This window comes from Bufo bufo, chromosome 8, assembly GCF_905171765.1.
Source record: "Bufo bufo chromosome 8, aBufBuf1.1, whole genome shotgun sequence".
Lineage (NCBI taxonomy): Eukaryota > Metazoa > Chordata > Amphibia > Anura > Bufonidae > Bufo > Bufo bufo.
Genome location: NC_053396.1, coordinates 70906328 through 70932775, shown reverse-complemented (window position 1 = coordinate 70932775; position 26448 = coordinate 70906328).

Below are 26448 nucleotides of genomic sequence, written 5' to 3'. Positions count from 1 at the left end.
TTATTTACAAGTTTCTGACCACTTATAAAATGTGTTCAATGTGCTGCCCATTGTGTTGGATTGTCAATGCAACCCTCTTCTCCCACTCTTCACACACTGATAGCAACACCGCAGGAGAAATGCTAGCACAGGCTTCCAGTATCCGTAGTTTCAGGTGCTGCACATCTCGTATCTTCACAGCATAGACAATTGCCTTCAGATGACCCCAAAGATAAAAGTCTAAGGGGGTCAGATCGGGAGACCTTGGGGGCCATTCAACTGGCCCACGACGACCAATCCACTTTCCAGGAAACTGTTCATCTAGGAATGCTCGGACCTGACACCCATAATGTGGTGGTGCACCATCTTGCTGGAAAAACTCAGGGAACGTGCTAGCTTCAGTGCATAAAGAGGGAAACACATCATCATGTAGCAATTTCGCATATCACGTGGCCTTGAGGTTTCCATTCATGAAGAATGGCCCCACTATCTTTGTAACCCATATACCACACCATACCATCAATTATTTTGTTCTAACAGTCTTGAAGGGATCTATCCAATGTGGGTTAGTGTCAGACCAATAGCGGTGGTTTTGTTTGTTAACTTCACCATTCACATAAAAGTTTGCCTCATCACTGAACAAAATCTTCTGCGTAAACTGAGGGTCCTGTTCCAATTTTTGTTTTGCCCATTCTGCAAATTCAGTCTGCCGATCTGGGTCATCCTCGTTGAGATGCTGCAGTAGCTGGAGTTTGTAAGGGTGCCATTTGTGAGTAGCTAATATCCGCCAAAGGGATGTTTGACTAATGCCACTCTCCAGTGACATGCGGCGAGTGCTACGCTGTGGGCTCTTGCTGAATGAAGCTAGGACAGCCACTGATGTTTCTTCATTAGAGACAGATTTCATGCGTCCACATTTTGGCAAATCCAACACTGAACCAGTTTCACGAAACTTAGCAAGCAGTTTGCTAACTGTAGCATGGGAGATGAGTGGTCTCGTAGGGTGTCTTGCTTTGAAATCTGCTGCAATGACCCGGTTACTGCGTTCACCAGACATCAACACAATTTCTATCTGCTCCTTACGTGTTAACCTCGGCAACATGTCAATGGCTGTAAACAAAGAGAAACTTGTAAATAACTCATGAAAGAATAAAGTTACGTTAAAACCAAGCACACCATTGTTTTTCGTGTGAAATTCCCAATAAGTTTGATGTGTCACATGACCCTCTTCCTATTGAAAAAACAAAAGTTGGATTCAAAATGGCCAACTTCAAAATGGCCGCCATGGTCACCACCCATCTTGAAAAGTTTCCCCCCTCACATATACTAATGTGCCACAAACAGGAAGTTAATATCACCAACCATTCCCATTTTATTAAGGTGTATCCATATAAATGGCCCACCCTGTACATATGTGTCACCCTGGGGCCAGGTCCACACCTCAGCTACCTATATACACACATATATACCCATGTGTCACCCTGGGGCCAGGTCCACACCTCAGCTACCTATATACATATATACACGTGTCACCCTGGGGCCAGGTCCACACCTCATCTACCTATATACACATATATACATATATACCCATTTGTCACTCTGGAGCCGGGTCCACACCTCAGCTACCTATATACACATATATGCATATATACACATGTGTCACCCTGGGGCCGGGTCCACACCTCAGCTACCTATATACACATATATACATATATACACATGTGTCACCCTGGGGCCAGGTCCACACCTCAGCTACCTATATACACATATATACATATATACCCATGTGTCACCCTGGGGCCGGGTCCACACCTCAGCTACCTATATACACATATATACACATTTGTCACCCTGGGGCCGGGTCCACACCTCAGCTACCTATATACACATATATACATATATACACATGTGTCACCCTGGGGCCGGGTCCACACCTCAGCTACCTATATACACATATATACATATATACACATGTGTCACCCTTGGGCCAGGTCCACACCTCAGCTACCTATATACATATATACACATGTGTCAACCTGGGGCTGGGTCCACACCTCAGCTACATATATACACATATATACATATATACACATGTGTCACCCTGGGGCCAGGTCCACACCTCAGCTACCTATATACACACATATATACCCATGTGTCACCCTGGTGCCAGGTCCACACCTCAGCTACCTATATACATATATACACGTGTCACCCTGGGGCCAGATCCACACCTCAGCTACCTATATACACATATATACATATATACCCATGTGTCACCCTGGGGCCGGGTCCACACCTCAGCTACCTATGTACACATATATACACGTGTCACCCTGGGGCCAGGTCCACACCTCAGCTACCTATATAAACATATATACATATATATACATGTGTCACCCTGGGGCCGGGTACACACCTTAGCTATCTATATACACATATATATATATATATATATATATATATATATATATATAGAAGAAGCTACACCGCGGTCACTGGTTGTGCTACCAGCTGAGGTGTGGACCCAGCCCCAGGGTGACACATGTATATATATATGTATATATTTTTATATAGGTAGCTGAGGTGTGGACCCGGCCCCAGGGTGACACATGGGTATATATGTATATATGTGTATATATACACGTGTCACCCTGGGGCTGGGTCCACACCTCAGCTACCTATATACACATATATACATATATACCCATGTGTCACCCTGGGGCCGGGTCCACACCTTAGCTATCTATATACACATATATATACACATGTGTCACTCTGGGGCCGGGTCCACACCTCAGCTACCTATATACACATATATACACATGTGTCACCCTGGGGCCGGGTCCACACCTCAGCTACCTATATAAACATATATACATATATATACATGTGTCACCCTGGGGCTGGGTCCACACCTCAGCTACCTATATAAACATATATACATATATATACATGTGTCACCCTGGGGCTGGGTCCACACCTCAGCTACCTATATACACATATATACCCATGTGTCACCCTGGGGCCGGGTCCACACCTCAGCTACCTATATACACACATATATACATACTGTATATACCCATGTGTCACCCTGGGGCCAGGTCCTTACCTCAGCTACCTATATACATATATACACATATATACACATGTGTCAACCTGGGGCCGGGTCCACACCTCAGCTACATATATACACATATATACATATATATACATGTGTCACCCTGGGGCCAGGTCCACACCTCAGCTACCTATATACACACATATATACCCATGTGTCACCCTGGTGCCAGGTCCACACCTCAGCTACCTATATACATATATACACGTGTCACCCTGGGGCCAGATCCACACCTCAGCTACCTATATACACATATATACATATATACCCACGTGTCACCCTGGGGCCAGGTCCACACCTCAGCTACCTATATACACATATATACATATATACCCATGTGTCACCCTGGGGCCGGGTCCACACCTCAGCTACCCATATAAACATATATACATATATATATACATGTGTCACCCTGAGGCTGGGTCCACACCTCAGCTACCTATATACACATATATACATATATACCCATGTGTCACCCTGGGGCCGGGTCCACACCTTAGCTATCTATATACACACATATATATATATATATATAGAAGAAGCTACACAGCGGTCACTAGTTGTAGTACCAGCTGAGGTGTGGACCCGGCCCCAGGGTGACACATGTGTATATGTGTATATATACACTGCTCAAAAAAATAAAGGGAACACAAAAATAACACATCCTAGATCTGAATTAATTAAATATTCTTCTGAAATACTTTACATAGTTGAATGTGCTGACAACAAAATCACACAAAAAAAAAATAATGGAAATCAAATTTTTCAACCCACGGAGGTCTGGATTTGGAGTCACACTCAAAATTAAAGTATGCCTCAAAGCTACTTGAACAACATGTCCATTCAGAACTGTCCTCCCACCTCTCCTCCTGCTCCCTCTTTGACCGCCTACAATCTGGCTTCCGACCCCACCACTCAACCGAGACTGCCCTTACCAAAGTCACCAATGACCTACTGACAGCCAAAACCAAGAAACAATACTCTGTCCTCCTTCTTCTTGACCTGTCCTCTGCCTTCGACACTGTTGACCACTCCCTTCTGTTGCAAACTCTCTCATCTTTCGGCATCACCGACCTGGCCCTCTTCTGGATCACATCATACCTCACAGACCGGACATTTAGCGTCTCACACTCTCGCACCACCTCCTCGTCTCATTCCCTCTCTGTTGGTGTCCCGCAAGGCTCTGTCCTAGGACCCCTGCTCTTCTCTATCTACACCTTTGGCCTGGGACAGCTCATAGAGTCCCATGGCTTTCAGTATCACTCCTACGCTGACAACACGCAAATCTACCTCTCTGGTCCAGAAATCACCACCTTACTATCAAGAATCCCACAATGTCTATCTTCTATATCATCCTTCTTCGCCTCTCGCTTTCTAAAACTTAACATGGATAAGACAGAATTCATAATCTTTCCCCCATCTTGTTCAACCCCCTCAACAGACCTATCTATCATGATCAATGGCTGCACACTCTCCCCGGTCAACAAAGTCCGCTGCCTTGGAGTGACCTTGGATTCTGCACTTTCCTTCCGACCGCAAATCCAAGCTCTTTCCACCACCTGCCGCCTCCAACTCAAAAACATCTCCCGCATCCGTGCTTTCCTTAACTTTGAATCTGTGAAAATTCTTGTACATGCCCTCATTATCTCTCGCCTAGACTACTGCAACATTCTCCTCTGTGGCCTTCCATCTAGCACTCTCGCACCCCTCCAATCTATCCTTAACTCTGCTGCCCGACTAATCCACCTCTCCCCCTATTACTCCTCTGCCTCTCCCCTCTGCCAATCCCTTCACTGGCTCCCCATTGCCCAGCGAATTCACTTCAAAGTACTAACAAATACATACAAGGCCGTCCATAACCTGTCCCCTCCCTACATCTCTGAGCTACTTTCCAGATACATCCCCACACGCACTCTTCGATCCTCACAAGACCTCCTTCTCTCCTCTACTCTTATTGCCTCTTCCCACAATCGACTCCAAGATTTCTCCCGTGCATCCCCCATACTCTGGAACTCGCTACCCCAACATATCAGACTCTCACCTTCATTGGAATCCTTCAAAAGAAACCTGAAAACCCACCTCTTCAGACAAGCCTACAACCAGTGACCCCGCTGCCTCTATACCACCATGACCAACTTAACTCGCACCTACTGTGTCCTTCACCCATACCATATAGATTGTAAGCCCTCACGGGCAGGGCCCTCTCTCCTTCTGTACCAGTTTGTAACTTGTCTTGTTTATGATTAGTGCAATTGTCTGTATTATGTATGTGCACCGCTCATCATATGTACAGCGCTATGGAATGAATGGCGCTTTAATAATAAATAATAATAATAATAATAATAATAAAAACACACTACAGGCTGATCCAACTTTGATGTAATGTCCTTAAAACAAGTCAAAATGAGGCTCAGTAGTGTGTGTGGCCTCCACGTGCCTGTATGACCTCCCTACAACGCCTGTGCATGCTCCTGATGAGGTGGCGGACGGTCTCCTGAGGGATCTCCTCCCAGACCTGGACTAAAGCATCTGCCAACTCCTGGACAGTCTGTGGTGCAACGTGACATTGATGGATAGAGCGAGACATGATGTCCCAGATGTGCTCAATTGGATTCAGGTCTGGGGAACGGGCGGGCCAGTCCATAGCATCAATGCCTTCGTCTTGCAGGAACTGCTGACACACTCCAGCCACATGAGGTCTAGCATTGTCTTGCATTAGGAGGAACCCAGGGCCAACCGCACCAGCATATGGTCTCACAAGGGGTCTGAGGATCTCATCTCGGTACCTAATGATAGTCAGGCTACCTCTGGCGAGCACATGGAGGGCTGTGCGGCCCTCCAAAGAAATGCCACCCCACACCCTTACTGATCCAATGCCAAACCGGTCATGCTGGAGGATGTTGCAGGCAGCAGAACGTTCTCCACGGCGTCTCAAGACTCTGTCACGTCTGTCACATGTGCTCAGTGTGATCCTGCTTTCATCTGTGAAGAGCACAGGGAGCCAGTGGCGAATTTGCCAATCTTGGTGTTCTCTGGCAAATGCCAAACGTCCTGCACGGTGTTGGGCTGTAAGCCCAACCCCCACCTGTGGACGTCGGGCCCTGTCTCCTGGTAGCGCCTCCATGCTCTGGACACTACGCTGACAGACACAGCAAACCTTCTTGCCACAGCTCGCATTGATGTGCCATCCTGGATAAGCTGCACTACCTAAGCCACTTGTGTGGGTTGTAGACTCTGTCTCATGCTACCACTAGAGTGAAAGCACCGCCAGCATTCAAAAGTGACCAAAACATCAGCCAGGAAGCATAGGAACTGAGAAGTGGTCTGTGGTCACCACCTGCAGAACCACTCCTTTATTGGGGGTGTCTTGCTAATTGCCTATAATTTCCACCTGTTGTCTATCCCATTTGCACAACAGCATGTGAAATTGATTGTCACTCAGTGTTGCTTCCTAAGTGGACAGTTTGATTTCACAGAAGTGTGATTGACTTGGAGTTACATTGTGTTGTTTAAGTGTTCCCTTTATTTTTTTGAGCAGTGTATATATATATATATTTATATATATATATAAGAAGCTACACCGCGGTCACTGGTTGTGCTACCAGCTGAGGTGTGGACCCAGCCCCAGGGTGACACATGTGTATATATGTGTATATAGGTAGCTGAGGTGTGGACCTGGCCCCAGGGTGACACATGGGTATATATGTATATATGTGTATTTAGGTAGCTGAGGTGTGGACCTGACCCCAGGGTAACACATATGTATATATGTGTATATAGGTAGCTGAGGTGTGGACCCGGCCCCAGGGTGACACATGTGTATATATGTATATATAGCCGAGGTGTGGACCCGGCCCCAGGGTGACACATGGGTATATATGTATATATGTGTATATAGGTAACTGAGGTGTGGACCTGGCCCCAGGGTGACACATGTGTATATATTTGTATATAGGTAGCTGAGGTGTGTACCTGGCCCTAGGGTGACACATGTGTATATATGTGTATATAGGTAACTGAGGTGTGGACCTGGCCCCAGGGTGACACATGTGTATATATTTGTATATAGGTAGCTGAGGTGTGGACCCGGCCCCAGGGTGACACATGGGTATATATGTATATATGTGTATATAGGTAACTGAGGTGTGGACCTGGCCCCAGGGTGACACATGTGTATATATTTGTATATAGGTAGCTGAGGTGTGTACCTGGCCCTAGGGTGACACATGTGTATATAAGTGTATATAGGTAGCTGAGGTGTGGACCCGGCCCCAGAGTGACACATGTGTATATATGTATATATACACAGATGAAACTCGAAAAATTCGAATATTGTGCAAAGTTCATTTATTTCAGTAATGCAACTTAAAAGGTGAAACTAATATATGTGATAGACTCTTTACATGCAAAGCAAGATATTTCAAGCCTTTATTTGTTATAATTTGAATCATTATGTCTTATAGCTTATGAAACCCCAAAGTCACAATTTTGAGGTACCCTTTGCTCAGGGGGTATGGACTAATTAGCTGACTAGAGTGTGACACTTTGATCCTAGAATATTGAACCTTTTCACAAAATTCTAATTTTAAGCTGCATTAACCACCTCCGGACCGCCTAACGCACGGATGCGTCCGGAAGGTGGTTGATTCATTCCTCCTAGACGCATCCATGCGTTATCTCACGAGACGCGAGATTTCGGTCAGAGCCGGCCCGCGCATGCGCATCGCGGGCCGGCAAAAGTTAAAGTACAAGTTTGTCACCAGCCTTCCAGCAACGATCATTGGCTGGCAGGCTGGCGATTTTCAAAAAAACCAATCACAAGCCATATAACAGATCATATTAGTAAATATGATCTGTTATATGGCTTGTCTGCTCCTCTGCTGGTCCTTTTCGTCGGTTGGATCCAGCAGAGGAGCAGAGATCACAGTGAGTAGCACCAACAGTACACTTTAGCCCCAGATCACCCCCTGCACCCCAATTAACCCTTTGATCACCCCTTTGATCGCCCCTGTCAATCACTAGTAAAAGGAAAAAAGTGATCAGTGTAAACTGTCACTTTTTTTTCCCACTGGTATTGACTGTTAGGTTTTAGGGATAGTTTAGGCCCCTTGGTTAGGTAGTTTAGGGATCAGTTAGCGCCCAGCCCACCGCAGTCACTTATTCGCTGTTTAGCGTATCGCTAATCAGCATTTGTACTTTTATAGTATCTGTAAGTGATCAAAACTGATCACGGTCAGATCTATAATAGTATTAGTGTCACCTTAGCTCGCCCTCCACCCAAAACGCAGTGTTTGCCCGATCAGGCCTGATTGGTCGCCCACACGTGCGTTCACCCACGCCCGCCCCACCGCAGTGACAAAAAAGATATATTTTTTGATCACTGCACATTCACTTTACACGCGCTGCGTGTATATCAGTTTTGATATTTTTTATCAACCGCAGCGGCCTCCGGTACTTCGCTAGCCTCCCATTTGTAAGACAGGCTTGCTTTTTTTCTTGGGTAGTCTCAGGGAATACCCCTAAATTTACTTGCCCAAATGTCAAACAGGGGGTATTCTTCTGAAGAGGCCTACAGGATTCTGACCCAGTCGGATGAGGAGTGGGAACCCTCATTTGATGAATCTAGCGGGTCAGAATATAAACCTGTAGAAAGCAGTGGCTCTCTGACCCAAAGTTCGGACGAGGAGGCTGAGGTCCCTGATAGCACCAGGCGTACCCGGCCCCGTGTCGCTAGACCACAGGTTGCGCAGGATCCGCTTCAAGAGCAGCAGAGTGGGGCTGGCGCTGCCGGATCACGTGGTGAGGCATACACCAGCAGCGCAGCCCTTCCTGGACCTAGTACCAGCACTGCCGTACAACACGGTGAAGTAGCGAGCACCAGAAGGGCAGTTGAAGCTGGTACGGTGGCACGTGCAGTAGTTACCCCGTCGCAGCCACCGCGCAGACAGGCCCGTAGAGCCCCTAGAATACCTGAGGTGCTGGCAAACCCTGATTGGCAGTCACCAACTTCAGCCGCACCATTAGTTCCCCCTTTCACCGCCCAGTCTGGAGTTCGGGTTGAGACGGCTCAGATTGGTTCGGCCCTGGGATTTTTTGAGCTGTTCTTGACTGCGGAGCTCTTAGACTTAGTTGTGGCAGAAACAAATCGGTATGCCACACAATTTATAACCGCCAACCCGGGAAGCTTTTATGCCCAGCCTTTCCGGTGGAAACCAGTCCAAGTTTCCGAAATTACAATTTTTCTGGGCCTTCTCCTCAACATGGGTCTAACTAAATAGCATGAATTGCGGTCATATTGGTCCACGAACCCAATTCATCACATGCCCATGTTCTCTGCTGCTATGTCCAGGACACGATTTGAGACCATCATGCGTTTCCTGCATTTTAGCGACAACACCACCTCCCGTCCCAGAGGCCACCCAGCTTTTGACCGGCTCCACAAAATTCGGCCCCTCATAGACCATTTCAACCAGAAATTTGCAGATTTGTATACCCCAGAGCAAAACATCTGCATAGACGAGTCCCTAATACATTTTACCGGGCGCCTTGGCTTCAAACAATACATCCCAAGCAAGCGTGCCCGGTATGGGGTCAAATTGTATAAGCTCTGTGAAAGGGCCACAGGCTATACCCACAATTTTCGTGTCTATGAGGGAAAAGATCAGACCCTGGAGCCGGTCGGTTGCCCTGACTACCTGGGGAGCAGTGGGAAGACAGTCTGGGACTTGGTGTCACCCTTAGGCTACTTTCACACTAGCGTTCGGGTGTCCGCTCGTGCGCACCGTTTGAAGGGGCTCACGAGCGGCCCCGAACGCATCCGTCTGGCCCCAATGCATTCTCAGTGGAGGCGGATCCACTGAGAATGCATCCGCCTGCCAGCGTTCAGCCTCCGCTCAGTGAGCGGACACCTGAACGCTGCTTGCAGCGTTCGGGTGTCCGCCTGGCCGTGCGGAAGCGAGCGGATCCGTCCAGACTTACAATGTAAGTCAATGGGGACGGATCCGCTTGAAGATGACACAATATGGCTCAATCTTCAAGCGGATCCGTTCCCCATTGACTTTCAATGTAAAGTCTGAACGGATCCGCTCAGGCTACTTTCAGACTTAGAAAATTTTCTAAGTTTTAATGCAGACGCATCCGTTCTGAACGGATGCGAACGTCTGCATTATCGGAGCGGATCCGTCTGATGAAACATCAGACGGATCCGCTCCGAACGCTAGTGTGAAAGTAGCCTTATTCGGCAATGGGTACCATCTTTATGTGGACAATTTTTACACAAGTGTGCCCCTCTTTAGGCATTTGTTTCTAGAACAGATTTGCGCCTGTGGCACCGTGCAACCTAGTCGCCGGGGCTTCCCCCAACGGCTCGTTACCACCCGTGTTGCAAGGGGGGAGAGGGCTGCCTTGTGTAACGAAGAACTGCTCGCAGTGAAATGGAGAGACAAGCGTGACGTTTACATGCTCTCCTCCATTCACACAGACACGACAATCCAAATTGAGCGAGCAACCCGTGTCATTGAAAAGCCCCTCTCAGTCCACGACTATAATGCGCTCATGGGAGGGGTGGACTTCAATGACCAGATGTTGTCTCCGTATTTAGTGTCCCGCAGAACCAGACGCTGGTATAAGAAGGTGTCTGTATATTTGATTCAATTGGCTCTGTATAATAGTTTTGATCTCTACAGTAAGGCTAGGAGAACACGATCCTTCCTAAAATACCAGGAAGAGATCATCGAGAACCTCCTGTATCCAGAAGGTTCCGTGGCCCCATCCACCAGTGTAGTTAGCAGTCTACACGAGCGACATTTCCCCAATGTCGTTGCCGGTACCTCAACCCTACCGTCACCCCGAAAAAGATGTTGTGTCTGTAGCAGGAGTGGAATAAGGCGTGACACCCGCTATTTCTGTCCTGACTGTCCTGACCACCCTGCCCTATGCTCAGGGGAGTATTTCCGGAAGTACCACATACAGGTACACCTAGCATAGGGATCACATCTCACCAGGACAGGCACACAGGGCTATTAGGGCCCATTCACTCACAGCTGCTGCAAACGTCTCCTTTCACATGGGACAAAGTGCATAACGCACTTCGCCACATCTTTGGGCGATTTGCGCTTTGCACATTGACCCATGGGGAAGGAGAGGTTTGTTCTATAAAGGTAAAAAACAAAAAAACAAAAAAAAAACACCAGTAAGCAAAAAGGTTAATGTTCAGTTCAAAAAGTTAAAGTTTATATGTTCTGTTCCAAAGTTAATAAAATTATTGCGTTGCGGCGTGTTTTTTCTTTTTTTTTTACCTTCCAGGTGGACCAACCGATCGACTAGCTGCAGCACTGATGTGCATTCTGACAGAAGCATTGCGCTGCTGTCAGATTACACGCAAGTCGTTGTATGCGGCGCTGCAAGACGAGATTTCTCCTCTGCAGTAAAAGATACGTTTGCCAAGGCATATGAGCTGAGGAGGTGGCGGTGTTCCTATGCTTTGGCAAACACTTTGTATATAAAAAAAATAAAATAAATTCCGGCAATGATTTATTCATCCACATCGATTGATGTGAATGGAGAAATCTGGTTTGCCAGGGCATACGAGCTAAGTGGGTATGGATGTTGGGCGGAGCTCCTATGTCCTGGCAGACGCCTTTCCCCTCCTTTTTTTTTTTGGCAGAGATTTTTTCATCCACATTGATCGATGCGAATGAAGAAATCTGTGCCGTTCATTTTTTTCTTTCAGCCCAGAGGCTGAACGGAAAAAAAAAAATCTCATTACCTGTATGCTCAATATAAGGAGAATAGCAGAAACTCCTAATGCTGGGCATACATGTAATGATTGCGGAGACCCTCAAATGCCAGGGCAGTACAAACACCCCAAAACTGACCCCATTTTGGAAAGAAGACACCCCAAGGTATTCGCTGAGGGGCATATTGAGTCCATGAAAGATTTAAATTTTTGTCCCAAGTTAGCGGAAAGTGAGACTTTGTAAGAAAAAAAAAAAAAAAAAAAACAATTTCCGCTAACTTATGCCAAAAAAATATATGAACTCACTATGCCCATCAGCGAATACCTTAGGGTGTCTACTTTCCGAAATGGGGTCATTTGTGAGGTGTTTGTACTGTCTGGGCATTGTAGAACCTCAGGAAACATGACAGGTGCTCAGAAAGTCAGAGCTGCTTCAAAAAGCGGAAATTCACATTTTTGTACCATAGTTTGTAAACGCTATAACTTTTACCCAAACCATTTTTTTTTTTTACCCAAACATTTTTTTTTTATTAAAGACATGTAGAACAATAAATTTAGAGAAAAATTTATATATGGATGTCGTTTTTTTTGCAAAATTTTACAACTGAAAGTGAAAAATGTCATTTTTTTGCAGAAAAATGTCTTTTTTTTTTGCAAAAAAATCGTTAAATTTCGATTAATAACAAAAAAAAGTAAAAATGTCAGCAGCAATGAAATACCACCAAATGAAAGCTCTATTAGTGAGAAGAAAAGGAGGTAAAATTCATTTGGGTGGTAAGTTGCATGACCGAGCAATAAACGGTGAAAGTAGGGTAGGTCAGAAGTGTAAAAAGTGGCCTGGTCATTAAGGGTGCTAAGGGGGCTGAGGTGGTTAATGCAATTCCTTTTAATTTGCATTACTGAAATAAATGGACTTTTGCACGATATTCTAATTTTTTCGAGTTTCACCTGTATATATATATATATATATATATATATATATATATATATACACACACACACATGCAGGATGCCTCTCTCATCCCATGAAACTCCATATCTGTAATACAGAAAAAATATCATTTTTTGCAAAAAATTCATAACTGGTCTATACATTCAATGTAATAATGTGTCCGGAAATCCTGCAATCGGGAGTCAATACCCTCTATCTCATACCCACTGTAACACAATAATCTATATTTAAACCATGCGGTTTCAATGTACCAAGGCGATGTATCCATTTTAATTCACATTTTTTCAAAAGAGTAGTTCTATCCCCCCCTCTTTTTAACACATTAATTCTTTCTAGGATTGCAAATTTCGGATCTTTTTCCTTATGCTGTTTGTCCGAAAAATGTTTAGCCATTGGGAATATTGTAACATATTACGTACCGCTTCAAGTCCCTGTTCATGCCCTATTGATGTGTATAACGAGACAATGTCAAAGGACGCCAATATCACACCCTCTGTAACTGAAATCTTTGCAATCTTCTGCAAAAAGTCTCCAGTGTCCCTGATATACGACCTTGCTTCGATCGCAAACTGCTTCAATGCTCTGTCCAAAAAAATTGCAATATTGGACAAGATTGATCCCCTGCCCGAGGTGATCGGGCGGCCCGGGGGATCAATGAAGCTCTTGTGGATTTTTGGAAGGACATATATCAAAGGAGTCACTGGGGACTTCACTACCAGAAACTGTGCCAATTGTGTGTCACGGCTGAGGATGGGGGAAACCCTCAGCCGTGAGGTGCCAGGTGTTGATGTAGCTACTCGGCCATGAAGCCACAGGACAGGGAGCAGGTCACCTCCTACAGCGTTCCTACCCTGACCCTAACTCCTAACCTGCATGGGCCGACCTTTAAGGTAGGAGGGCCCATGCGCCGGAACCTCGGAGCCCTATCTTACCCTCCGCAGATCCCTGAGCTAGGAGCTGGGTAAGGCAACCTACTCCTCCTTGACACGGAGGAGCAGGAGCCTCAACGGCCAAGCTGTTGGGAAAAGGGGGACAGAAACAGCAATACGGAAATGGCAGGTGAACAGACATTCAGCAACCTGCCACAGCCCTGCTGACTGGATCCCTAAATGCTCATATAGGGCAGACTAGATGGGCCAAATGGTTCTTATCTGCCGACACATTCTATGTTTCTATGTTTCTAAACAGGCAGGGATCCAGAACCGTTATCCTGCACAAAGACATATGAAAATCCCAACAGACAAACTTGCTACAACACACACATAAAGAGATAGGCATACATAAAACCTTAACTTAAATCTATGAACTCAAACTCAAACTTAAACTATGACCACAGTGGTGGCTCTCACTGGCGGATGAACAAACACAGGAGGCTGCTATCAGCAAGCATGCTGAAGCAACCTACTGAGCTCTGCAAGAGAGAGGGTCTTTATAGGCCCCAGTGGCCACACCCAAGGATTAGACACACCCAGTGACATCACACACACACTGGGAAGGAAGTTAACCCTTCCAGTAACACAGAAGGGAAAACAAACATACATAAAGGGAAAGTGCACACAATAACTTACAACACAGTGCACACAACAAACACACCTAACAAAAGGAACGTCAGGTGAGACCGCATGCCAGGGCAGCAAGCTGCCTAGCGACGCTCAGGCTGCTCTGCTGCTAACAACAACACTGGTTGCCCGCGGCAACCACAAGTGAGGCCACAGACAAGCAGCCCTCACCCGTGGTTGAACGCCCATACAAAACCGCAGGCAACCGCATGCGGTAAAGGAGTCACGGTCATGGGCATGGCCGTGACATTGTGCATCTATTGTGCCTTCATTTCAGGCCCCGTTAACTTTCTCCTCAATGATTTTCATGATCTCAAATTTGGGATCCCTTGACAATGCCTCATACGTATCATTGGCAGACAGCTGTCTGTTGATCTTCTGGATGTACTTGGGGGTGTCCATCACCACGACCGCACCCCCCTTGTCAGTGGGTTTAATGGTGAGGTTGTGGTTTCTGGACAACCGTTTCAATGCATCCATTTCAACTTTAGAAACATTAGGTTGTGTCAAATTTTGACCACATACGTTATCTTTGAGCTGTACAATATCCCTTTTCACTGACTCCATAAATGTCTCGAGAGCATGTGAATTAATTACAGGTGTAAAATCGCTCTTTATAAACAAATCAAATTGCTTCAAGGTCAAATTTGACTGTACGTTATTATCTACATCATGGGGTCCCATGGGTCTGGAGTCACACCACACCCTCAGCTTCAATGTTCTGAAGAGGTGGTGTAAGTCCAGATCCAACTGGAACCAATCCATCTTTGCCTGTGGACAAAATGTCAAACCTCTATTAAAAATTTTGAGTTCATGTTCATCAAGTATATGTGAGGATATATTTACCACTATATTGTTCATTTCTTTCTCGAGACCTTGGACGTCGTATTGCGAAAAGTCCTCTGTGGCTTGCTGCTTTCTGGATCTTCCATGTCGGCGCCCACCTCTTCTTGTGTTTTTGACCTGAGGGGAAGCGCAATAGCGCCTCCTAAAAAAGGCTGGTTATTATCCACCTCACACTTCGTTTTTTCTTTTTCGGTTTTATTCCTACTTAAATACTGATTCTTTCTGTTGTTAAATTTTTTAGTAGTGGTTCCCTCATTCACATTCTCCATGTTCCAATTATACGTATGTCCAATAGTGTAATCTTGCTGGTCACGATACCATTTACTTCTTTTTGTTTTTTCCAGTTCACCCCTCATTCTTTTCAGAAAGACATTCTGTTTCTCAAGAAAAGCACTACAATCTTCCATTAACATTGTGGTTTTCAAGGATTCCTCTACATGTATCATTTTAATTTTCAGTAATCGCAGATCCTTTTGCAAATGTTCGATATTCAGAAGAATGAGATCAAGTGTATATTTATTAGAGATCGCCTCAAAGCGTGCTCTATATTCGCCATCTTGAGAATATGTAGTCGGTTTTAAGCGCGTTCTCCTCCCTCTTGGTATGCGATTTTCTTTATGGTATTGTACCAATGTCAGGAGATGCAATTCGAGAGATAAACATTTTTTTTAAACATTCTCATAGTCTCTCTTAAAGTTCGTTACTGAGGGTATACTGAGAAACGAGGCATCGCCCTCCACAGTTGCCATGATCCTTTCAACATCATTATCATTGTATGAAAACAAATGTGTGCCGTGCTCCATGCTCATATAGGATTTACCTTGTAACATTCAATTCCACGGTGCGGTGCAACGCCTTTTAAGTCGATATCCAGTATGTGAATTCCGGCAGCACTCACTTTAGAGATTATCCGGTGCAAGCGTCTCACCTTTGACAACAGGCTTGTATATTCATAGAAAATCAATGCAGCACTCTTCTTGTAAAAAACGCAGTGTCTTTATTCACACATGTGACACAAAATAGGCAACGTTTCAATCCCCTTCCGGGATCCTTCTCAAGCCAAGTGCACAGACCAACAACATGCTGGCATCTAAATACATATCCAGCTTTTCAATACATGTGTACAACATCATTTAATCAAGTGATTACAATTAGTGACAGCTGATACAAAATCAAGTGTTCTTTTAAAAAAAAAAATCGATTCATTCCATTCCACTATTTCCAGTGTCTTCTTGTATTGTGATCTTGGTATATATTCTCATACATCTAAATATATAAAGTGCTTGTGCCGATAAGGTGTAGCTTCACATTGAAGTATACATAAACAATCACATATTATAAAAAGTGCAAGTGCATTTTAAAATCACAATAAAATCACTTTGGCTATAATAAATTCATCAATTCATCAGGATAGAGAGACGCGTGCTGCAATTGAATGCAATTCATCCAACTTATTATTTTTTGGAAAAAACGCATGGTGTACCCAACTGCAGGGTACAAAAAAAAAAAGAATAATAATAATTTTGTGTCACATGTGTGAATAAAGACACTGCGTTTTTTACAAGAAGAGTGCTGCGTTGATTTTCTATGAATATATATATATATATATATATATATATATATACAGTGGGATGCGAAAGTTTGGACAACCTTCCTGTATAAATCGTTGGTTGTTGCGATAAAAAATGTCAGTTAAATATATCATATAGGAGAAGTGAAATGAAGTTTATTGGATTTACAGAAAGTGTGCTATAATTGTATAAGGCAGGTGCATAAATTTGGGCACCACAAAAAAGACATGAAATCAATATTTAGTAGATCCTCCTTTTGCAGAAATTACAGCCTCTAAACGCTTCCTGTAGGTTCCAATGAGAGTCTGAATTCTGGTTGAAGGTATTTTGGACCATTCCTCTTTACAAAACATCTGTAGTTCATTCAGGTTTGATGGCTTCCGAGCATGGACAGCTCTCTTTAACTGCTTCCCGACCGCCTAACGCACGGATGCGTCCTGGCAGCGGTCGATTCATTCCTCCTGGACGCATCCGTGCGTCATCTCGTGAGATGCGAAATTTCGGTCTGAGCCGGCCCGCGCATGCGCATTGTGGGCCAGCAAAAGTTAAAGAACAATTTCGTCACCAGCCTGCCAGCCAATGATCGTTGCTGGCAGCCTGGCGATTTTCAAAAAATCTAATCAGAAGCCATCTAACACCTTATATTTATAAATATAAGGTGTTAAATGGCTTCTGTGCTCCTCTGCTGGTCCTTTTCGTCGGTTGGTCCCAGCAGAGGAGCACACATCACAGTGAGTAGCCACCAAACACTACACTTAGCCCCAGATCACCCCCCATCACCCCAATTAACCCCTTGATCACCCCTTGATCGCCCCTGTCAATCACCTAGTGAAAGGGAAAAAAGTGATCAGTGTAAACTGTCACTTTTTTTTCCCACTGGTATTGACTGATAGTTTTAGGATAGTTTTAGGCCCCTTGGTTAGGTAGTAGGGATCGACCGATTATCGGTTTGGCCGATATTATCGGCCGATATTGAGGATTTTGAACGTTATCGGTATCGGCATCTATTTTGCCGATATACCGATAACGTATTGGGAACACAGAACGCGCTGCTCTCAGCGCGTTCTGTGTTCCCTCCGCAGCACAGGGGAGAAGGAAGCAGTGTCTCCTCCCCCTGTGATGCTGCTGCCGCTGCCTCCAATGACAGGACGGAAGACAAGAGGAGGGGCTGTGGCCGCTGCGCCACCAATGAAGATGAGTCTTTCATTAATTCAAATACAGGAGGCGGGAGCTGGCTGCAGAATCACATAGCCGGCTCCCGACCTCTATGAACGGCAGCTGCGGTCCGCGGTAGTTAACCTCTTAGGTGCCGCGGATCGCAGCTACCGCTCATAGAGGTCGGGAGCCGGCTATGTGATTCTGCAGCCAGCTCCCGCCTCCTGTATGTGAAAGAGAGGTATCTTCATTGGTGGCGCAGTGCGCCCCCCCCCCTCAAGCAGTGCGCCCCCCACCCCCAATAGTAAAAACATTGGTGGCGCAGTGCGCCCCCCCCCTCAAGCCCCCTAGTATTAGTCATTGGTGGCGCAGTGCGCCCCCCACCCCCATCCCAATAGTAAAAACCTTGGTGGCGCAGTGCGCCCCCCCCCCCCCCCAGTTCTAATCATTGGTGGCAGTGGCCACAGGATCCCCTCTCCCCTGCTCCTCCGATCGGAGCCCCAGCAGTGTAAGCCTGGGGCTCCGATCGGTTACCATGGCAGCCAGGACGCTATTGAAGCCCTGGCTGCCATAGTCAGCTCCATGCTGCTGTGTGCACAGAGCACAGGGCAGCAGGGAGAGTGCGAGATCCTATTCACTCTGATAGAGATCTATCAGGGTGAATGGGACAAGGGTTCTAGTCCCTAAGGGGGCTAAAAGTTAGTAAAAAAAACAAAACACAAAAATATTAAGTATAAATGAAAAAGATTTACAAAAAAAATAAAATAATAATACACGTTAATAATAAACATTAATTTTCAGCAGATTTGTGTAGGAATTTTTTTTTTTTCCTCAAAAATAAAAATACCCAGAATATCGGTATAAATTATCGGCTATCGGCCTGAAAGTTGACAAATTATCGGTATCGGCCCTAAAAAATCAATATCGGTCGATCCCTATTAGGTAGTTAGCGATTGTTTAGCGCCCAGCCCACCGTACCGCAGTATAATAGTATTAGTGTCACCTTAGTTCGCCCCCTCCACCCAAAACGCAGTGTTTGCCCGATCAGGCCTGATCGGTCGCCCACACATGCGTTCACCCACGCCCGCCCAGCCGCAGTGACAAAAAATTATTATTTTTTTGATCACTGCACAATCACTTTACAAGCGCTGTGGCGATAAAAAAAATCAGTTTTGATATTTTTTATCAATCGCAGCGGCCTCCGGTACTTCGCTAGCCTCCCATTTGTAAGACAGGCTTGCCTTTTTTCTTGGGTAGTCTCAGGGAATACCCCCTAAATTTAGTAGTCCAAATGTCAAACAGGGGGTATTCTTCTGAAGAGGCCTACAGGCTTTGACCCAGTCGGATGAGGAATGGGAACCCTAATCTGACGAATCCAGCGGGTCAGAATATGAACCTGTAGAAAGCAGTGGCAGTCTGACCCAAAGTTCGGACGAGAAGGTTGAGGTCCCTGATAGCGCCAGGCGTACCTGGCCCCGTGTCGCTAGACCACAGGTTGCGCAGGATCCGCTTCAAGGGCATCAGAGTGGGGCTGGCGCTGTCGGATTATGTGGTGAGGCATACACCAGCAGCGCAGCCCATCCTGGACCTAGTATCAGCACTGCCGTACAACATGGTGAAGTGGCGAGCACCAGAAGGGCAGTTGAAGCTGGTACGGTGGTACGTGCAATAGTTACCCCGTCGCAGCCACCGCACAGACAGGCCCGTAGAGCCCCTAGAGTCCCTGAGGTGCTGGCAAACCCTGATTGGCAGTCCCCAACTTCAGCCGCACCTGTAGTTCCCCCTTTCACCGCCCAGTCTGGAGTTCGGGTTGAGACGGCTCAGATTGGTTCGGCACTGGGATTTTTTGAGCTGTTCTTGACTGCGGAGCTCTTGGACTTAGTCGTGGCAGAAACAAATCGGTATGCCACTCAATTTATAGCCGCCAACCCGGGAAGCTTTTATGCCCAGCCTTTCCGGTGGAAACCAGTCCAAGTTTCCGAAATTAAAATTTTTCTGGGCCTTCTCCTCAACATGGGTCTAACCCCAACGGCTCGTTACCACTTGTCTTGCAAGGGGGGAGAGGGCTGCCTTGTGTAACGAAGAACTGCTCGCGGTGAAATGGAGAGACAAGCGTGACGTTTACATGCTCTCCTCTATTCACGCAGACACGACAATACAAATACAATTTTTTTTATACAAAGTTGGCATTTGACCGAGATATTTATAAAAAAAAAAACATAATTTCCCGCTAACTTGTGACAAAAAATAAAAAGTTCTATGAACTCACTATGCCCATCAGCGAATACCTTAGGGTGTCTACTTTCGGAAATGGGGTTATTTGTGGGGGTTTTCTACTGTCTGAGCATTGTAGAACCTCAGGAAACATGACAGGTGCTCAGAAAGTCAGAGCTGCTTCAAAAAGCGGAAATTCACATTTTTGTACTATAGTTTGTAAACGCTATAACTTTTACCCAAACATTTTTTTTTTACCTAAACATTTTTTTTTTTAATCAAAGACATGTAGAACAATAAATTTCGAAAAAATTTATATATGGATGTTGTTTTCTTTTTAAAATTTTACAACTGAAAGTGAAAAATATCATTTTTTTGCAAAAATTTTGTTAAATTTCGATTAATAACAAAAAAAGTAAAAATGTCAGCAGCAATGAAATACCACCAAATGAAAGCTCTATTAGTGAGAAGTAAAGGAGGTAAAATTCATTTGGGTGGTAAGTTGTATGACCGAGCAATAAACCGTGAAAGTAGTGTAGTGCAGAAGTGTAAAAAGTGGCCTGGTCATTAAGGGTGTTTAAGCTAGGGGAGCTGAGGTGGTTAAGTCACACCACAGATTTTCAATTATATTCAGGTCTGGGGACTGAGATGGCCATTCCAGAACGTTGTACTTGTTCCTCTGCATAAATGCCTTAGTGGATTTTGAGCAGTGTTTAGGGTCGTTGTCTTGTTGAAAGATCCAGCCCCGGCGCAGCTTCAGCTTTGTCACTGATTCCTGGACATTGGTCTCCAGAATCTGCTGATACTGAGTGGAATCCATGCGTCCCTCAACTTTGACAAGATTCCCAGTCCCTGCACTGGCCACACAGCCACACAGCATGATGGAACCACCACCATATTTTACTGTAGGTAGCATGTATTTTTCTTGGAATGCGGTGTTCTTTTTCCTCCATGCATAACGCCCCTTGTTATGGCCAAATAACTCAATTTTAGTTTCATCAGTCCACAGCACCTTATTCCAAAATGAAGCCTGCTTGTCCAAATGTGCTTTAGCCCACCTCAAGCGGCACTTTTTGTGCTGTGGGCGGAGAAAAGGCTTCCTCTGCATCACTCTCGCATACAGCATCTCCTTGTGTAAAGTGCGCCGAATGGTTGAACGATGCTTAGTGACTCCATCTGCAGCAAGATGATGTTGTAGGTCTTTGGTGCTGGTCTGTGGGTTGACTCTGGCTGTTCTCACCATTCGTCGCTTCTGTCTATCTGAGATTTTTCTTGGTCTGCCACTTCGAGCCTTAACTTGAACTGAGCCTGTGGTCTTCCATTTCCTCAATATGTTCCTAACTGTGGAAATAGACAGCTGAAATCTCTGAGACAGCTTTCTGTATCCTTCCCATAAACCATGATGGTGAACAATCTTTGTCTTCAGGTCATTTGAGAGTTGTTTTGAGACCCCCATGTTGCTACTCTTCAGAGAAAATTAAAAGAGGAGGGAAACTTACAATTGACCCCCTTAAATACTCTTTCTCATAATTGGATTCACCTGTGTATGTAGGTCAGGGGTCACTGAGCTTACCAAGCCAATTTGAGTTCCAATAATTTGTTCTAAAGGTTTTGGAATCAATAAAATGACAACAGTGCCCAAATGTATGCACCTGCCTAATTTTGTTTAAACAATTATAGCACACTTTCTGTAAATCCAATAAACTTCATTTCACTTCTCAAATATCACTGTGTGTGTCTCCTATATGATATATTTAACTGACATTTTTTTATCATAACAACCAACGATTTATACAGGAAAATCATGACGATTAAAAAGGTTGAGAATGAGGTATGAACCTCATGGAATCTCGGATCACTCCCCAGTTCTTGTTATATTTGAGGAGGCTCCAAATACCGGTAGAATTTTTAAACTGAACCCGCACTGGTTTGATGTGATAGGGGAGCAATCCCGAATAGATCAAGATATTCAGGAATTTTGGGACCTTAACGTAGGATCGGCACACATTCACTACGTGTGGGATGCTTTGAAGGCTTTTATAAGGGGCTTATACTTTAGTAAAATTAATAGGTTCAGAACGGAAGTACGGCGCAGGGAAAAACAATTGACAGACTTAATAAGGAGTTTACGCGCCGCATTAATTGACTCCTATACGGAGCAATCCATTAATCAGTTAAAAGAAGCCAATTTACAGCTTAAGACGCTCCTATATAAAAAAGCACAACATAAGCTCCTATTTCAAGGCCAGAATCGTTTTTGCGAATCTGGTAAAACGGGTAGGTTTTTGGCTCGTCTGGTGGCCAACCAGAGAGAGGCTACCAGTATAAGAGAAATCAGGAACTTACAGGGTGTTGGGGTGAGTTCTGCAGAGGAGATAAGGGAGGAATTTGCGAGATATTACTCTACTCTGTATAAATCTGAGTCTATGTCTAGTCGCACCGATATGGAGCAATATCTTCAAAAGTTAGAGCTCCCCCAGTTATGTTCTCAAGATAGAGAGCGCTTGGACTCCCCCATTCTCTTGGAGGAACTCCAAGTGACTCTTTCCTCTCTAAAATATAAATCAGCCACTGGATCAGATGGATTGCCGTTTGATCTATATAGGTACCACGCCAGAGTACTCTTGCCGATCCTGCTTCTAGTCCTGAATGAATCTCGCGCATGCTCCTCTTTACCTCCATCATTTGGTGAGGCAGTGATTATCTTGATCTTAAAAAAGGAGAAGGATCCGTGTGATATGGGGTCATATAGACCCATATCACTCCTAAACACGGATTATAAGATTTTCGCAAAAATTTTGGCCAATCGTTTAAGGAGGGTTATAGCGGGTTTGGTACACCCCAATCAGACGGGCTTTATCCCGGGACGGCAAATACAGATGAGTCTATATAGGGTTTATTTGAATCTGTCTGTTGGGGGTAGTATAGACCACTCCATTCTGTCCTTAGACGCCGCAAAGGCGTTTGACAGGATGGAGTGGCCTTTTTTGTGGGCTACAATGTCCCATTTTGGCCTCGGGAATCCTTTCTTGGAAATGACTCAAATGCTGTATGCACATCCAGTTGCATATATCAGCGTCAACGGTATTAGTTCTTCCCCCGTTACGATGCAGAGAGGGATGCGACAGGGTTGTCCCCTGTCTCCTCTCCTCTTCGCTCTTTTTATTGAACCATTGGCTTCCCGGATTCGTTTACATAGTCGTATAGACGGTTTTGGGGTGGCGGGAGTGGGCGATAATATAAGTCTATATGCCGATGACGTGATTCTGTTTTTGGATCAGGGATGGAAAATTCTCCCGTATGTTATAGAGGTAATAGAGGATTATGGTAAACTATCAGGCTATAGAATCAACTGGTCAAAGTCATCGCTCCTCCCGCTGAACCGCAAAGCTGTAGATGAGGGGAGGCGTGTCCGTGTTTTGGTCCCTAATGACACCTTAGAATATTTGGGGGTTAAGATTTGGGTCCCTATAAATAGGTTTTATGATCTTAATCTGGCCCTGGTTCTGAATAAAGTCAGGGACAAAATCAGTGCTTGGCGGAAATTGTTATTGGCACAGACGGACCGAATAGCTTTGATTAAAATGATTATCTTACCGATAGTTTTGTTTCCGTTGTGTGCCTCCCCCATCTGGATAGATGATATTTTCTTCCATAGGTTGGAGACTATGATTAATGATTTAACCACCTCAGCCCCCAGTGCTTAAACACCCTGAAAGACCAGGCCACTTTTTACACTTCTGACCTACACTACTTTCACCGTTTATTGCTCGGTCATGCAACTTACCACCCAAATGAATTTTACCTCCTTTTCTTCTCACTAATAGAGCTTTCATTTGGTGGTATTTCATTGCTGCTGACATTTTTACTTTTTTTGTTATTAATCGAAATTTAACGATTTTTTTGCAAAAAAATGACATTTTTCACTTTCAGTTGTCAAATTTTGCAGAAAAAACGAGATCCATATATAAATTTTGCTCTAAATTTATTGTTCTACATGTCTTTGATAAAAAAAAATGTTTGGGTAAAAAAAAAATGGTTTGGGTAAAAGTTATAGCGTTTACAAACTATGGTACAAAAATGTGAATTTCCGCTTTTTGAAGCAGCTCTGACTTTCTGAGCACCTGTCATGTTTCCTGAGGTTCTACAATGCCCAGACAGTACAAACACCCCACAAATGACCCCATTTCGGAAAGTACACACCCTAAGGTATTCGCTGATGGGCATAGTGAGTTCATAGAACTTTTTATTTTTTGTCACAAGTTAGCGGAAAATGATGATTTTTTTTTTTTTCTTACAAAGTCTCATATTCCACTAACTTGTGACAAAAAATAAAAAGTTCTATGAACTCACTATGCCCATCACGAAATACCTTGGGGTCTCTTCTTTCCAAAATGGGGTCACTTGTGGGGTAGTTATACTGCCCTGGCATTCTAGGGGCCCAAATGTGTGGTAAGGAGTTTGAAATCAAATTCTGTAAAAAATGACCTGTGAAATCCGAAAGGTGCTCTTTGGAATATGGGCCCCTTTGCCCACCTAGGCTGCAAAAAAGTGTCACACATGTGGTATCTCTGTATTCAGGAGAAGTTGAGGAATGTGTTTTGGGGTGTCTTTTTACATATACCCATGCTGGGTGAGATAAATATCTTGGTCAAATGCCAACTTTGTATAAAAAAATGGGAAAAGTTGTCTTTTGCCAAGATATTTCTCTCACCCAGCATGGGTATATGTAAAATGACACCCCAAAACACATTCCCCACCTTCTCCTGAGTACGGAGATACCAGATGTGTGACACTTTTTTGCAGCCTAGGTGGGCAAAGGGGCCCATATTCCAAAGAGCACCTTTCGGATTTCACAGGTCATTTTTTACAGAATTTGATTTCAAACTCCTTACCACACATTTGGGCCCCTAGAATGCCAGGGCAGTATAACTACCCCACAAGTGACCCCATTTTGGAAAGAAGACACCCCAAGGTATTCCGTGAGGGGCATGGCGAGTTCCTAGAATTTTTTATTTTTTGTCACAAGTTAGTGGAAAATGATGATTTTTTTTTTTTTTTTTTTCCATACAAAGTCTCATATTCCACTAACTTGTAACAAAAAATAAAAACTTCCATGAACTCACTATGCCCATCAGCGAATACCTTGGGGTCTCTTCTTTCCAAAATGTGGTCACTTGTGGGGTAGTTATACTGCCCTGGCATTCTAGGGGCCCAAATGTGTGGTAAGGAGTTTGAAATCAAATTCTGTAAAAAATGACCTGTGAAATCCGAAAGGTGCTCTTTGGAATATGGGCCCCTTTGCCCACCTAGGCTGCAAAAAAGTGTCACACATGTGGTATCTCTGTATTCAGGAGAAGTTGAGGAATGTGTTTTGGGGTGTCTTTTTACATATATCCATGCTGGGTGAGATAAATATCTTGGTCAAATGCCAACTTTGTATAAAAAAATGGGAAAAGTTGTCTTTTGCCAAGATATTTCTCTCACCCAGCATGGGTATATGTAAAATGACACCCCAAAACACATTCCCCACCTTCTCCTGAGTACGGAGATACCAGATGTGTGACACTTTTTTGCAGCCTAGGTGGGCAAAGGGGCCCATATTCCAAAGAGCACCTTTCGGATTTCACAGGTCATTTTTTACAGAATTTGATTTCAAACTCCTTACCACACATTTGGGCCCCTAGAATGCCAGGGCAGTATAACTACCCCACAAGTGACCCCATTTTGGAAAGAAGAGACCCCAAGGTATTCGCTGATGGGCATAGTGAGTTCATGGAAGTTTTTATTTTTTGTCACAAGTTAGTGGAATATGAGACTTTGTATGAAAAAAAAAAAAAAAATAAATCATCATTTTCCACTAACTTGTGACAAAAAATAAAAAATTCTAGGAACTTGCCATGCCCCTCACGGAATACCTTGGGGTGTCTTCTTTCCAAAATGGGGTCACTTGTGGGGTAGTTATACTGCCCTGGCATTTTCCAGGGGCCCTAATGTGTGGTAAGTAGTTAAATGACCTGTGAAATCCGAAAGGTGCTCTTTGGAATGTGGGCCCCTTTGCCCACCTAGGCTGCAAAAAAGTGTCACACATCTGGTATCTCCGTACTCAGGAGAAGGTGGGGAATGTGTTTTGGGGTGTCATTTTACATATACCCATGCTGGGTGAGAGAAATATCTTGGCAAAAGACAACTTTTCCCATTTTTTTATACAAAGTTGGCATTTGACCAAGATATTTATCTCACCCAGCATGGGTATATGTAAAAAGACACCCCAAAACACATTCCTCAACTTCTCCTGAATACAGAGATACCAGATG